This window comes from Chanodichthys erythropterus, chromosome 12, assembly GCF_024489055.1.
Source record: "Chanodichthys erythropterus isolate Z2021 chromosome 12, ASM2448905v1, whole genome shotgun sequence".
Lineage (NCBI taxonomy): Eukaryota > Metazoa > Chordata > Actinopteri > Cypriniformes > Xenocyprididae > Chanodichthys > Chanodichthys erythropterus.
This window is the reverse complement of record NC_090232.1, coordinates 60,125,185-60,140,534: the sequence shown is the minus strand read 5'-3', so window position 1 is coordinate 60,140,534 and position 15,350 is coordinate 60,125,185. Positions and strand designations below refer to the sequence as shown.

Sequence of the window (15,350 nt, the reverse complement as noted above, 5' to 3'; positions counted from 1 at the left end):
TGCAGTAATTTTCTTTTATTAGCTGAAAGTAACAGTGTGATGCGTTATACATTCAAGAGGTGAATTCAGTCTGTTGCGGAAAAGCAGAGGCTGACAATCACACAAGTGAAAATGGGCAAAAATATTAGCGTGCTATCAAGGTGCAAATTATGGGGAGTTTAATGCATCTTCATGAATATGTATCTTCATATTTACTTGACTGACTGATGTCTATCTTCATATATACTGACTGATTTTAAAGTGTCATTTGGCCGCCACTAAAATGGGTCATACCATTGCAATTACCTGAGCAGTTGAAATACACTAGAAAACCTTGCTCATTAAAGAACGTGCATAGATTGAGCTAGAACAATGTAAGTGTAGGCTATAAAACATATATGCATAGTTCAGTTAAAACTTGCCCTGGCTTGCTGTTAATGCTGTTAAACTGAATGTATGTGGAAAACTATCTGCTTACATAGCAACACTGTAATAAGAATGCACTGTTTATCATTCAATCAGTTGGGGGCCATTCACACAGAATATGGGTGCTTCTCAATTCTTATTTGTGCATCCTCGTTTCCTTTCCTTGCTTCCTTTCCTCGCGTCTTAGCTCCACCCCTCCAGGATGCGAGGAAAGGGTGCAAGGAAAAGATGAGAGGACGGAGGAATTTAATCAAGTGAAATGATATCCTCGCTCCCTTTAGTGTCACTTTAAAGCGTCATCAGCTGTGCTCGAGGGATCTACCCACATGTTGTTAAAGTTTGGTTATTTAAAAAAATATAATAAGTATTAATGAAGCAAAATGCCTAGTTGAAATATATGAGATATAAAGTTTATTTAATCTGTAAAAGTAAAGCATACATTTAAATTATTGTGACAGATAAGAAGGGGGAGGAGAATTTATGCGTGCGTCACGTTTCTCAATGAGAAAGACTTCCGCAAAGGATGCACCTGTGTATCCTCGCTCATAACTCCTCAGGAAGCCTCCTCACTCCTTGTTCCTCGCCTCTTCGCGGTGCAATTAGAGAATTGAGATGTCCTTCAAGATGGCTGAGCTCGATTGTTTTCCGGGTCATAGGATGGAGGACGGAGGAGCGAGGAGACGAGGAGGGATATTGAGAAGCACCCTATGTTCACTCACAAATTCGGTTCTCTCGACATTGCGTCAGTAGCTGACGCCATGGGGAAGCACCATTTTTGTGTGAATAATGAAACGCTATTAAATCTTGCAGGCGAGAATTCGCCTGCCAATGGAGTGCAAGCGTTTAAAATAGAGGTGGGCTCCTCTGGTCTATAAGGCGGTGCTGAACGTCATTCCCTTCTTTCTCCTTCAGACAGCTACACTGTCATCAAGAAGCCATCTGCTGCTTGCCGTTGAGGTATGCTCGCCAGAGGAATGTGTCTGGATTGCTGCTGCCCTGTAGCATTCCAGTGAGTATAACATTTCTCTTTCGGGTGACTTCTGGACTGATGTGTTTTCTGCTTGGGCGTTGCCCTCTCAGAAACAGTGCTGCATGAGTCCATCTGCTGTCTATCAGTGGTGGACCTTAAGGACTCCAGTGATGAGATCATGCCAACTAAGTGTCTGTGTTCCTCTCACCCAACCATTCAGGAAATAAACCTGGCTTCTCATGCTCCCCCCTCCATGGTGGAGCGGCGAACAGAGCGTGAAGATTGCAGCTAAGGGTTCTCATGCCAGCACAGGTGCTGCATGGCCCCCACTCTGGAAACGTGCAGCTCCCCACCTCAGAGCAGCGATCTGCCATGTAAAAAGCCTATATCGCTCCAGCTCCTCACTCATTCACATGAGATAAGCAGCCCTCCGCCTCAGGGCAGTGGTATGCCGTGTACAGAAGATGACAAATTTTTCCAGCTGCTCAATTATTCACATGATATAAGCAGCCCCCTGACCCAGAGCAGCGACTTGCTATGTACAGAGGACAAAGTGCTTCAGTCGCTCATTCACTTATGCAGTATTAGCAGCCCTCTGCCTCAGAAAAGCAGTCTGCCTTGCATAAAGCGCAATGTGCTTCATCCTTTGTAAAATCTCATAACGCGGCTTCCCGCCTCAGAGTACAAAATGTTCCAGCCACTAACTCACCCATGCAGTATAGGCAGCCCCTGTCTCAGAGTGGTGGTCTATCTTGTATAAGGCACAAAATTCTCTGGCCCAACATATACATAAGAAATAAAAATATCATGCATGGGAAATAAAAATAATCATATTTAACTAAAGGCTGTCTGAATCAATCTCTACCTCTAACTGCCCGAATCAGAGACTCAGAGAGCTTCAGTTCGTGAGACACACTAGTAGCAACCCGGCTTACTAGTGTCTTTCCTACCCCTTCATGAGGTGGAGTATCCCCATACCTTCTGCCTCTGATGGCTTCCAGTGTCTTTCAAACCCTTTAATGGAGTGGAGTATCCACCACACCATCTGCCTCTGATGGCTTCCGGTGGTACACCAGCCTGTGACCTGGTGTCTTACACTCAAGTCTGAGTGTGTAAACCCACCATCTCACTTCCCAATTTTCTCAACTCTTCAAACCAGACAGCCCTTACCAAAAAAAAAAAATAAAATAAATGAAAAAATTAAATAAACACAAGGATAATTAAAGAATCAAAAGAGCAAAAAGATGATGCATTGATAAAGTGCAATCAGTCTGACGTACAGTGGCACATTGCTCATTCAGTAAATGCACAGCTAAACAGATATGTTTTGAGTCTGGATTTGAATGTGACATCTGATCTCTTCAGGAAGCTTGTTCCACCTGCAACTGGCATAACACCTAAAATTATATATATATATATATATTTTTTTTTTTTTTTTTTTTTTTAAAGTAAACCCTTGGTAGTTCTAAGTGACTTGATCCTGATGATCTTAGTTATCTGTTAGGGTTTATATTCTATGAGCATTTCTGCAATTCTAAGAATCCTGGCACCAGCGTTTTGTATGAGCTTCAGCTGACTTATGGTCTTTTTGGGAAAGCCAGTAAGGAGTCCATTACAATAATCCATCCTGCTGATGAGGAAAGCATGAACAAGTTTCTCTAAGTCTTGACTGGAAACAAAGCATCTTATTCTTGCAATATTTTTGAGATGATAGTATGCTGATTTAGTTATTGTTTTTACATGACTACTGAAACTAAGGTCTGACTAAGTTATGCGTTCACCTTGAGAATTTCATCTTCGTTTACAAATGCAATGACTTCAGTTTTGCCTTTAACTGAAGAAAGTTTTGGCACATCCAATTGTTAAATTCATCAATGCATTGGTACAGGGAGTCAATGGGGCTGTAGTTTAGGTGATAGGGCTAAGCAAATCTGGCTATCATCTGCATAGCTGTGATAGGCAATTTGGTTCTTTCTCATTATTTGGCTCAGTTGCAGCATATACAGATTGAACAAGTGTGGTGCAAGAATTGAGCCTTGGGGGACTCTGCATGTCATGGATGTCCACTCTGACTTATGGTTGCCTATACTCACATTATAATAACCTCTCCCTTCTAAGTATGACCTGAATCATTTAAGGACCATCCAAGTTTTCCAGCCTGTCAAGAAGTATGTTGTGATTGACAGTGTCAAATGCAGCACTGATGTCGAGTAGTACCAGCACTGATATTTTGCCTGTTTCAGTATTTAAAACTGCTGTCCGTAACTTTTTTTTGGTTAAAAAATCAAAAATTATCCAAAATCAATTTGGGCACGTACATAACCAGCCAGTGTTCAAAACTATCACTTTACCTTAGCCAGAATTACAACGGTAAGCTTGTAATAATGTTTTATAATAAAATCAGTACTGGTGGGTTTCCGTGGGAAATTCGATCATGCAGCCATTCGTCTTTGTGTTGTTACAACACATCTGTAAACAGAACAAAGGAGTCCCAGCTAGTAGGCTATATGGGAGGATGCTACTTGTAGCGGATCATTTATAGCATTTCTCACAGCAGCTGGAACAATTAAACTTATCATTTTGATGGCGGATTGTAATCCAGAAAGGTCGAAATGACAGTCGTTAGTGACAACTGGAGATTCACCCGTAGTCAAAAGCAAAAGACTTCAGACTGTGGAGTGGCTACAGAAATTGAAATTTACAGGTAATGCTTATACACACTAAATACACAGTCACGTAATGCTGATATTGTTAACATTAACAATTTGAGAACAAAGTATAACAATAATAATAATTTGCATGGTTTCGTGTGATCCGAGCAAAGCGATCTTTAGATTTAATCATCATTAGCAGCGAGATTTGTTTTCTTTCCTCAGTTGGTCAGAACAAAAGTGACAGACATGTTACTTGTTCAGATGACATTTTCCGGTGAAATTCTTATTTTGGTCTTACTTCTAAGATGTAGAATCTGTGATTCTGAAATACAGTATCACCTATGTGGTGACTGACAGCAAACATTAGATTCATCCACACTGAGGAGCCGTGCCGATCCACAACCCACGTAAAAATGATAATTCTGCAAATAACTGCACTTGCAGGTTTCAAACAGAGATGGCTACAAAGAGGCAAAACTTACAGACTGCAGCTTTAAGCAAATATCATTTATTATCTTTATGAGCACTGTCTCTGTACTATGATGGAGTCAGAAGCCAGATTGAAAGTTGTCGAAGTATCCATTTAAGCTTAACAATTTGTTCAGCTGATTGAAAATGACATTTTCAATGATCTTGCCTGTGAAAGGAATATTTGAGATTGGTCTATAGTTGCTCAATATGGTGTTATCCAGATTGCTCTTTTTCAGGAAGGGCTTAACCACTGCAGAAAGAAGTGAGGCATTTACCACTTCTAGGAGATCTGCTTCTAAACAGTTTTTGAAAAACACTTTTGAAAAAAAGATGTGGGAAGTGTGTCAAGGGAGTGTTGGAAATATAGAAGCAAAGACCAGGAGACTTGGTTGTATCTTCAGCAGGATTCTTTATTGAGAACATGCTGTTGCTTTCTGCAGTCATCAACAAAAGGTGTTGACCTTACACACAGCCTTACAATGACCACAATGGGGGGGTTGTTAGTCCCTCTACAGTCACAAAAAGAGTGCATGTGTTAAGTTGCCGTTTATAATATTTGAGAACAAGGTCTGTCTAGCTTTGCCTAGTTCCACATTGAAAACATATAGATGTTATAGATGTTATTGTGGATTTCAGGTTGTATTGTCTTTTCATTTCATTTTGCACTGCTGTTGAGTTTCTCCAAGGTGCTTTTTGTCTGCCACTCTTCTTCCTGACTATTACAGGAGCAATATCATCAATTACACTCTTGAGTTAAAAGAATCAAGAAGAAAAAGTGTCTGGAGATATGCTTGGTGTTAAAGATATAGCCTTCATAAACAGCACACCAGTCATCTCATTTAAGCATCTCTTTTTAACAGAGACAGACCTAGCTTCAATAGTAGGAAAGATCAGTATTATCTGGTCTTCACCTGTGGTCCTGGTCCCCAAACCTGATGGCTTATACAGGTTCTTTGTGGATTGCAGAAAGTTAAACAGCAAGACCCTACCTGACGCTTACCCAATGCCACTGATTCATGACATCCTAGAATCCCTGGAAGGCACCTCCTGGTTTAGCTCATTGGATCTGCAGTCCGGGTACTGACAGGTGAAGATGGAGGAAACGAGTAAAGAATAGATGGCTTTTATTACCACCAAGGGGCTATTTCAATTCATGTCTATGCCTTAAGGGCTCGGGAACGCCGCTGTCTTCTTCCAGCATTTGATGGAGAGAATTCTGGCTGACTTGAGGGGGAAAATTCCGTCTACATCAACGACATCAATATCTATTCAAAGACATTAGAGAAACACATTCCATCACCTTAATACTGTTCTTCATAAACTTACCCAAGCCAGGCTGACACTGAACATGAAGAAATGCCACTTTTTTTAAGCAACAGCTTAAGTTCCTCGGCCATATAGTCTCAAAGAGGACTGCGAGAAGACCAAGGCCGTTGCAGAGTTCTCTCCACTAAAAGACCTCAAAGCTCTGCAACAGTTTCTGGGCTTGGCAGGGTGGTAACATAAGTTCAATCCCCACTTCGCTGACATCGTTGCTCCATTGAACCACGTCAAAAAGAAAGGAGTTAAGTGGGAGTGGACTCCAGAGTGTCAAGCTAGCATGGATGCACTGAAACAAGCATTACAGAACTCACCAGTACTGATACAACCAGACCTTAACAGAGCCATCCAAGTTCACACAGATGCAAGTGATGTAGGACTGGGTGCCATCCTCACTCAACATTGCTTCACGGACGTTCACAGGGGCAGACAAGTATGGTAGCACTTCTAAAAAATAATGTTTTAGAGGTGGTTTGGGCTGTTGAAAAGTGGAGCCATTACCTGGAGGGAAGGTTGTTTGATGTCTTCACTGACCATGCTGCACTCGCCTGGGCCTTCAGCTGTCCCAAGACCTCCTCACGCCTAAATCGCTGGATCTTCTGTCTGCAACAATTCAACTTTCAGGTCAATCATAGAAATGGCTGAATCAACATGGGTCCTGACGCTTTATCCTGGGTATATGAGCCATCTTCTGATGCTGCCCCATGTCTCTCCATATCTTCTCACCACTTGTCTAGCTCGCCACACTCTCTGGAAGAAATTGCTCAAACTCAATGTTTGGACAATACCATCACTCGCCTCCAAACTGGCATCCAACCTCGCTCATTCAAACAGCCCATCGCCTTTGAAGACCACCAAGGAGTGTGGTACCGCAAAGTTCCTTTAAGAAATAAGGGAGAAAAGTATCAGCTCATGGTACCACAGTCTCTAACAACCGACTTCCTGCATTATTACCATGACAATCCCTTAGGAGGCTATCTTGGACCGTTAAAAACACTGCTGAAAAGCCTAGAGGTGGCATGGTGGCCTTCCATCAGGAAGAACGTTTGGCGATATGTCAAAGGCTGTGAGGTATGCCAGAAATGCAAACCCAGCAATACAAAACCATCTGGAGTTTTACAGAGTAACAGATCACTGAGCCTGGACACACTTTAAGGATGACCTGATGGGTCCATTTCCCACCAATAAAAAACAGAACACTTACCTCCTTGTCATTGTTGATTATTATACCAAGTGGGTGGAAATGTTCCCACTTAGAGATGTCAAGACCCAGAAATTAGTGAAAATCCTCTGGGAGGAGATATTAACATGATGGGGTGTCCCAAAGTACCTGGTGTCTGACAGGGGTCCCCAGTTCACCTTCAGCATTCTGGGCGATCAATGCAAGGCATGAGGTTGTGTTTAGAAATTGACAAATTTAACTAAAAGAATAAACCAAACCATGATTGATGCCTATGCTGGTCAACAACATCAAACCTGGGACCAGTTGCTACCAGAATTCCGCTATGCCATCAATACTATCCAACAGGAAACCACCAGAAAGACACCAGCTAATGCTGGGATGGCAGAATCTGGGACCACTGGAATGCCTGGTCCACTGACCACCTTCACCTGATCAAGCTGCATATTCCCTGAAGGAACAGAAAGTAATATATATATTGTCAGCTGTCTATGTATAATTGTTTCCGCTAGGGATGTCCTGATCAGGTTTTTTTGCCCTCGAGTCGGAGTCATTTGATTTTGAGTATCTACCGATACCGAGTCCCGATCCGATACTTCTATAATACATAAAAAAGAATAAAGAAGAGCGAAAAAACAGATCCAGGATGTTCCTTATTTTTTATTTAATTCACCTTATTTTAACATTCAACAACTTCTTCACTTCACTTTAGTGCAACAGTAAATATAAAAAGTCTAATATAAAAACAAATATATTTGGTTTGATTTGGGTATGCTGCAGTCTGTGTAATAACTAAAATATTGTTTACATATATCATATTTTCTGGGTAGTTTACTTTAGATTTTTATAATACACCATACTTTAACCCAAACTGAATAAATAAAAACAAGTTTAAATGGGTAAATCTCCAATACTAATTTTTGATTCTTAATTTTCTTGTTAAAACACATTAGACATGCTTATTCTGTGCATTTTGAACACTTTTTTTGTATGTCCATCAAAAGTGTGCTTTCACTTTAATTGAGCGTCAGCAGCTCAGCGTGTGTCTCAATCCGCTCCCGAGTTCAGTAGTCAGGGCACTGATCAGGGTATCAGCCATATTAACTTTCATTATATACTGATTCACAACCTAGGGAGCTAGGGAGCTGATTGAGACACAGGGATAGACTCGGTGCCGAGACGATTGCGGCACTGCTGCTTACACTACGCTCCTGCCTGATGCTCGAGCTGCTCCTGCTGCCTGTGTGAATGCATCCGTTGGTTAACATGCACGCTGAAAAAATATGCACTGCTCACGTGCCACTTATGCTTGCAGTGTGAAACAGGCCTAACTCTGTGCCACCGCATAACTATAGATGTGTTAAAAATAATAAGAATATATATACATATATATCTGAGCCCTGATTGGGAGGTAACGTCCGATTCCGATCAAGTATGAAACCACATGATCGGATCTGGACATCCCTAGTTTCCGCTGTGTTTCTGTTGCCCCATCGAGTGTTGTTGTTCCCGTTTTCTCTCGCGAGTGTTCAGCTGATTTTATACTTCCTATACAGCAGGAGCAACTCTCCTATAAAAGAGCAATCTTCATCGTGCTCAATCTGGATTATAGCGACCGATCACACTGTACCCTTTTGCTGTCTTTGACTGGCTCCTGTTTCTCGTCTTTTGGATTATAATGAATTCAATGGATTATATTAACATTGGGGATTCCATCACAGGACAGCGCTGTTCTTCTTTGTGCTTCCAGACTCAAATGCTTCACCGGTGAGGCCTAACCATAACACACACACAACACTAGACTTTTACGGACAATCTTACACACACACACACATTTGTCTTCATTTGTAAACCCAACCTACAAGTATTTAAATAAATTGTCCTTTTAATTGTTTTTCATCTGCCAGTAGGACTGAGTGTTACTATCAGAGTCCTGGACTCGGCTGCACTCTGAGCTGAGTGCTGCTGTCTGTTCAACCTTGAGCGCCAGTTAGCATCAGTGTTAGCTCCTGGCTGATTCGATCTGTGTCCGGTCACTTTTGGGAATTCATCACCTACATTCATCATGTCTAGGGATTCTTCACCTACATTCATTAATACTTCAAATCTGTGCTCAAGATGTATAGGTTGTACTAGGAAACCAGTGTTTGGGGTAGTGGGAAGATGCTTCTGCGGCACAATCTGATGTCTTAAGTGCCTTTGGGCCTCCCTCCCTGTTTGTGCCATTGATTAGTGTGTTGATCAGTTACAGCTTGTTTCTCTACACTCAGTACGGCCTGTTGAGGAGTACTAGATTTATGGGACTCACCGGCTATATGCTGAGGGGGTCCATGAGAAAGCTCTAATGTGTGTTCCGTCTAGTTTGGTAGTCCTGAACCTAGCTTTGTTTTGAGAACTGCAATCCTTTGTAGAAGTCTGTGGCAGTTTGTGCAGTAGGTAGATTCTTCAACCAGAAGAGGCATTTTCTTTCTTATCCTTTTGAATGTAGGCAGCTGTGTTTTCCCTTATCTGGAATGGCTGCTGTCAGTGGGTGGCAGGTCAGATAAATATTCCACTTTTTTGTAGTAATCTTCCAGTTTCAAGTGTCTCTAGTTTTAGCGTTGGTGCCAAGCTTTGTTGTTTTGAGCACTGTTATCTTTAGTTAAATTTAGGAGATAAAATATAAAAACAATAGAGCAAATCGCAGAGCAGTAAGCGAGAGCGTCCAAACAGTAGCTAAGCTGGAAGTAATCATATATTATGACTACTTCCCACTATACCTAATGTATGCCGGCGCTGCCGAGGTTCATCATCTTCTATGATAAGCACCGGCTGTGCCACTGTTTTTCATTCAGGGATGTAATGTTGCTTACACTAGCCACTGTATACACTGGTGCTGCCGCCGGTCCTACTATGTTGAAGTTTTCAGTGTTCTTTTTCTGCACAGTGCTCTGCACTGTTAATTATTTGACTGTAAATTTACAATAAATTGCAGGTTAATAATTGCATGACTTTCACAGTAAGTTACTGTAACATTTTTACAGTAAATTATTGTGAAATGACAGCTGTATACTGTGACTTCACAGTAATTATGACATCGCATTACTGTGATTTAGCGGTAAGCTGCTGTAGAATTAATGTATTTAACTGTGAAATTACAGTTGGTGTCTATGTATTACTGTAATTTAACAGTAAGCAGCTGTAGAATTAATGTATTTAACTGTGAAATTACAGTTGGTGTCTATGTATTACTGTAATTTAGCAGTAAGCAGCTGTAGAATTATTGTACATAACTGTGAATGTCTATCTATTACTGTGATTTAGCATAAATGAAGGACCAAACAAAACTGATAAAAACTGACATAACTTTTATTTTTTAGAAGTAAAATACAATTTAATTACATGAATAAAACACTGGGCAACAGGGATTGACACTGGGTAACAGGAACGTGTGTGTCAAAAGAGAAAGGAGGAGACAGAGAAGAGAGAGTGAGGGAGAGAGATGTAAGAAAAGACAAAAAGGTGGGAATAGAGAGGGTCGCAGGTGTCTCGCTCCTTCCATCGCAGCTGGCACCTGCATAGTGTGGGTTCTATCCACTATATACAAAAGATAAGAAAGACAAAAAGTTTAAGTTACTCTGTGGTGGACTGACTCCCTGTAAGTATGGTGCTCGCATTGTAACACTAATCCTAAAATGTCTACAATTTAAGTAATTTCAACTATTTAAAAAAAATTATGTGAATAGTACTCTTAATTAATATTAAATCAACAAACCAGGACTCTTATCACTCCTGTTACTTTTACCCAATCCTATTATTTTTCACTTGAGTAACAGGACTGAAAGTAACATGATTGAGGTTAAAAGGTTAGTTCACCCAAAAATGAAAATTCTGTCAGTAATTACAGAGCACAAATTAAGATATTTTTTATGAAATCTGAGAGCTGGATCACTCCTCCATCGGCTTCTAAGGGTTTGAAACTTGCTGGCCCAGAAAAATGTATTAAAGATATCTTTAATATAGTCCAAGTGACTCCAGTAGCTCAATCTTAAGTTTATAAAGCGACGAGAATACTTTGTGCGTAAAAAAAAAAAAAAAAAACTTTATTCCACAATTCATTTCCTTCTCTGTGGGCCTTGAGTTTTTTCTTGTAGTATAACAGCGTAGCGCTTCTGTGTTATACGTCACACGTATGCTCACTATTGGCCGACGCTGGTCATGTGTGTGATGCATGTGACATATTACACAGAAGCGCTACGCTGTTATACTACATGAATTCACCCGAGGCCCAGAGAGAAGAAAATGAATAGTGGAATAAAGTCGTTATTTTTGGGGGGTTTTGCGCACAAAAAGTATTCTCGTTGCTTGGTAAACGTAAGATTGAGCCACTGTAGTCACTTGGACTATATTAATGATGTCTTTAATACATTTTCTGGGCCAGCAAGTTTCAATCCCTTAGAAGCCTATGGAGGAGTGAGACAGCTCTCAGATTTAATCAAAAATATTTTAATTTGTGTTCCGAAGATGAACGAAGGTCTTACGGGGTTGGAACAACATGAGGGTGAGTAATTACTGACAGAATTTTCATTTTTGGGTGAACTAACCCTTTAAGTAAAAATTGCATGCTAAATTGCATAGTAAATCAACACAGTAGCAAGTAATGTAAATTTACACTTAAAAATATTGTAAAGTACTGTAAATTTGACGTTTTTTAGACGTCAAGGCATGTTAAATTCAAATAAACGTAAAAACAATTAATTTTACACATTTATTTTGCAGTCTATCTAAACTCTACATTGAATCAGGAGACACTATAGAACACATTAAAGGGATAGTTCACCCCAAAAATCTTTGGAACACAAATTAAGATATTTTAAGAAATCCAAGAGCTTTCTGTATCCTCCATGGACAGCAATTATTTTACTTTCAAGGCCAGGAAAGATTGTTAAAATAGTCCATATGTATACAGTGGTTAAACCTTAATGTTATGAAGTGACGAGAATACTTTTACTGCGCAGAAACAAAACAACACAAAATAGAATACCGACTTGATTCAACAATTTTTTTCCTTTCTGTGCCAGTATCCGATGCGTTTCACGTGATGTGTTCTCGATCATGCATGTGATTGCATTGCGCACAAAAAGTATTCTCGTCGCATCATAACATTGAGGTTGAACCACTGTAGTCATTATTATTTTAACGATGGTTTTACTACCTTTCTCGGACTTGAAAATGGTTATAACATAGTAGTCTATAGGTGGGATCAGAAAGCTCTCAGATTGCTTAAAATTTTCTTAATTTGTGTAGAACAAAATTCTTGTGTTTGGAACATCATGAGGGGATGTAATTAATGACAGATTTTTCAATTTTGGGTGAACTAACCCTTTAATAGCTTCAGTAAACTTCTTACTGCATAACTACATCTAGCTTAAAGGAACACGCCGACTTTTTGGGACTTTAGCTTATTCACCGTATCCCCCAGAGTTAGATAAGTCCATACATACCCTTCTCATCTCCTTGAGTGCCTCTGCTTGACGCACCCACCGCTAGCCTAGCTTAGCACAAAGACTGGAGGTAAACAGCTCCAGCTAGCATACTGCTCTCAATAAGTGACAAAATAACGCCAACATTTTCCTATTTACATGTTGTGATTTGTATAGTCACAGTGTGTACAAATAACAAGGTCATATGAGACAACCATCTTCTAACTGTATACATACTGGGAACTATATTCTCAGAAGGCGAAGCACTGCTACTTCCCCAAGTATATTCTGAGAATATAGTTCCCAGTATGTATACGGTTAGAAGATGGTTAGAGTCACTGTAACTATACAAATCACAACATGTAAATAGGAAAATGTTGGCGTTATTTTGTCACTTATTGGGAGCAGTATGCTAGCTGGAGCCGTTTACCTCCAGTCTTTGTGCTAAGCTAGGCTAGCGGTGGGTGCCTCAGACAGATTTACGGCAAGCACGGAGATGAGAAGGGTATGTATAGACTTATCGAATTCTGGGGGATACGGGGAATAAGATAAAGTCACAAAAAGTCAGCGTGTTCCTTTAACACAGATACTGTGTTTCATTAGTCCGTTCTTAAATTGGAACACAGCTTACATTAGATTGACATCCATTCGAAGTCAATGAGCTTCCTGATAAGAGTGCAAACTTGCTGGTTCATGTGACCTCTCTGCCTCTTAGATTTTGTGCCTGTCTCTGGGTTGATGCCCAAGAAGCACCTACAAACAAAAAGACAGAAGAAACCTGTTAGTTTAATTCAAGTGTGATGAAAAAGGTGTCAGTTCCCAGTCATCACCTTAATGTAATCACATTTTACAATGCTATAACTGAACCACATAAAAAGTAATGAACAATATATACACATTAGTTAAAGATAAATGTGAAAATATAGAATCTATTAAGGACTACTCGGGTTTTTAACTTTAAAATGAACAGTGTGTAGTGTAGCTAGAAAGCTACATCACCACCCTGTAGGCTACTGGAAACTAAACTATACGGTTTGTATTTAAGTTGAATATACAAACACCATTACCAGATGACGATTAAAAGACAATAATTACAAACGTATATCCTACAGATACAAATCACTGCAATTACTTTGGACTGTCTAGTTATAATCAACATTAATGTACTGGCAAAACACAGATAAGTGCACATTGGTCTAACAGCGGGAAAACTGCCGCGCAAAACATTTATTTTGGCAGTGGAAAATTCCAGAGACAAGATAAAAAAAAAAAAAAAAAATACATGGACATGCGCACTTCATTTTTCTGTTGACCAGAAAGACAACGGTTGCTCCGTTTCACACACACAGCAGGGAAGAAAATTATAAAGTTACTAATTTTAGATTAATTTAATCCACCTTTGCCCAAATCCACAAACACCATAATTTATCTAGTTGATAATAACTGTCATAATACCCACATTAAGGCCACATCTTACCTTATAACTTTATGTATCGTCGGTCAATGTAGAAGCTGTGGTAAAAGAGAGAACGCTGTTAGAGTAACTAATATAAGCTTTAAGTAAAGCTAAAGTTAAATGTTCGACGGTGTATCTAATCAGACATCTCAGTTAACTTAATACGGTATAATTAACACTACAACCAACGTCTTTTCATTCAAATTTGCGCGCTTAAACGTCGACGCGAGTCTGCTCCAGCTAAGTTACAAAAACATGACAACAGAACCTACAACTAACGCTAATTTGGTTCATACTTTTAAATTACATGCACTATCATATAAAAAACATCAAATTGATAAAGTTTGACATTTAAACACTTACCGCTGTCTGAATCCACCGAATGGGACCACGTAGATCAGAGAGCTCTGATGACGCTCTGATGACGCTGCCGCAGTTGCCACTCAAAAAAGTCAAAAAAGACGGCATTCACAGTAGTTTCTTGTAAAAGCCCCGCGCCTGCATTATTTTCACAGTAAAAGTCTAAATACGGTATTATATTGTGAATTATCACAGTTAAAGCCTGTGAAGTGGTAATCATGTAATTAACTGTGAAATATTACAGTTATATCTTGTGAAATCCTGGAAAAATTTTACAGTGTGTGTGACTGTTGTCTAGCCCTGCCTTAGCCCCTTGCATAGAGCCTGAGCTAGCTAAGAAGAGGACTCATGCCCAAAACGCCTTCCATCCCCGACACGAGGAAAGTGCCACATAGCATAATAGATGGGTCGACGGTAAAGTCTCGGTTTCCCTGCCTTTTGTAGGCATTGAGATCACTAGTTGTCTTTCCTATGACTGTTCCGCTGTGTGGTGTGACAAAGCTGAAAGACAGAATACAGAGGGTGCTTCTATATCAGAACTCTTTTCTTTCATACGATAAGTAACCACCGTCTTAGAGTGGCGAATACCATGTAAAAAGCACAAAGTGCTGCAGCACTTGTCGGAATATATGGAGGCATGACACCAGAGAGAGTTCTGGAAACAATAAGAATGGCTGCAAGATAGTTATTTTGCAGGATGCCACTTTTATATTGACTGTCGTGCAAGCTCTAAAATACCTCCGGCATTACAAGTGCACTATCAGAACGCTCCCTGAGACTGTTCGTGCAGAAGTTGATCCTCTCGCAGGTTGGCCGGAGGACTGTTTATTTACGAGCGTCTGGAGAATGCCGGCTTTTATATTCGGATCATCACAAGTGTTTCTGAGGTTGCTTCATGGGCACAGCATACTTCACAGTCCCTTCAAATGGGCAAAGTCTTTGTACATTTATGGAATGTATGAAAAGTGTCTCTCTCCCTGTTAAAATGAGTGGAGTTCACGTGCTGAATGATCTGGATGATTGACTGATCATGGTTCATTCAGAGAGTGTTTAACCAGCACAGACTTCTGCT

At 40.1% G+C, this 15,350-nt stretch overlaps 1 protein-coding gene and 1 long non-coding RNA gene across 3 annotated transcripts in view; one reads left to right on the top strand and one right to left on the bottom strand.

Annotated features, from left to right (window-relative positions):
• Nucleotides 1-15,350, top strand: part of poglut1 (protein O-glucosyltransferase 1) — a 39,266-nt gene that overhangs the window by 17,230 nt on the left and 6,686 nt on the right. The window lies entirely within an intron of this gene.
• Nucleotides 10,343-14,711, bottom strand: LOC137033027 (uncharacterized). Its single transcript, XR_010896793.1, has 4 exons — nucleotides 14,282-14,711; nucleotides 13,940-13,974; nucleotides 13,094-13,215; nucleotides 10,343-10,576 (listed from the first exon to the last, which is right to left on the bottom strand). It is a non-coding gene; the product is annotated as an uncharacterized lncRNA (long non-coding RNA).